This window comes from Poecilia latipinna, unplaced genomic scaffold (genome assembly GCF_001443285.1).
Source record: "Poecilia latipinna isolate Pla-1442-1.1 unplaced genomic scaffold, P_latipinna-1.0 Scaffold1763, whole genome shotgun sequence".
Classification (NCBI taxonomy): domain Eukaryota; kingdom Metazoa; phylum Chordata; class Actinopteri; order Cyprinodontiformes; family Poeciliidae; genus Poecilia; species Poecilia latipinna.
The window spans coordinates 36823-38481 of NW_015114379.1; positions in this window are offsets into that span (position 1 = coordinate 36823).

The following is a 1659-nucleotide window of genomic DNA, read 5'->3' on the forward strand; positions in this document are numbered from 1 at the left end:
GAAGTACGTTCACAGACTGTATGTGTATCATGTATCTGAGGAAAGTTGCAATATAACGTAGGTATTTCTGCTTTTATTAATAACTTGTGAATAACTCGACATGAAAAACAATCATGTTTGACGTTAAAGAACTCATTTTGTTTATGTACAGACTCATGTCTGATTCAAGTAAATTAGCTTTTATAAAAGTTGACACATAGAGGAACACTAATTCTAGCAGCAGATTTGTTTTTTTTTTTCTTTTGCTTTCTTAAGAGGCTCAAGTATTTAAACTGTCAGTGCCATACGGATGATGGAGCTATGATGGATTCAAGGGTCCTAACCACAGGAGACGTGGTTGTTGGTCAGATAGTATGCTGGGTTTGTAATGGTTGCAATTCAAGAAGGTTCTACTTTACTTCTGCTTCACCTCTGATCTCTAGGTGACTTATTTTAAGAAATGACTTTTTGTAACTCATTAGGATTTTCTATTGTAAAGCAACTAATTCTTAAAATGCTGTTTGCACTTTCATAGTCTATACTTGATACATTTCCTCTTTATATGAAAACTGTTTGATGTGTGATGCCAATAAACTGTGTTAAGTTTTACTGTGTTGGTAGCTGTCACTTTAAAAAAAAAAAAAAAAAAAATATTTGAATAGTCAAAGGAGTCCTGTTCGGATCAGTTGAGTTGCTTGAGGGCAAAAATATTTTAAAGCCAAAAAAAAAATTAATAGGGGAAGAAAAAAAACATCCTCAGCATTGTTAGTCAAATCAGACAAGTTACTTTAAATCATGATTTTTTTTCTACATAAAAACAGCCTTTTGAGTCCCACTCCACTACGACATGGTTGATGATCTGTCATCAAACCGTACAAGGTGACAGCCTATTGTTGCAAACTAAAAACAGATTGTTATCTTGACGGTGGGGAAAAAAAACACCCTTTCAAAAGGAGTGGTGTCAAATTGGCACCACTTGCTGGCAACAGAGAAGAAAAAAAAATAAGTGAGCACTCTTACTACCCCTAAAGTTTCTGTGCAGCAAAAGGCAGTGAGATTATTAAAGGTGAAAACAAACCACTCGTCGTGCCCAGAATATGAAAATACTATAAAGTTGGTTTCAAGGGAAGGAACAACCCAAGGATGAGGCTAGAAAATGCAACACAGCCTCTGCCACAGAGAGGACAGACTGCTTTCATGGAGCCGAGATCAATAAAGTGGCAACGGATGTTTGTATAAACATTTTCAATTGTGCAAAACCCACTATAAAAGTGAGGTATACTTTTTACAGTACAAAATGTTACAAATTCACCATATTAAATAGATCAGATGCTTACCTGAAATGTTCCTCTTGTGTGATTGCACACCGTTTGGCTGGTGAAGTGACTTTTTATTTTTTATTTTTTTATCAGTGTCTGAGCCAACTGAGTGAGTAAAGTGTTTGATTGTATATCAGGGTTTGTTTGTTTTTTCCACTTCTCCCATGTGTGCATATTGTCATCACTGCTCTGAAACTGAAAATGCCTTTTGCTTGCTTTTTTCTTTTCTTTTTGGTATTTTGATCTTTGAACACGGATATAAAAAAAAAACCCCTGCAAGCTACAAGCCTGATACAACTAAAAAAAAATAAAAGAAAGCACATTGAATGAAATGTATTTTTATTTTTAAGTGTTTACATCC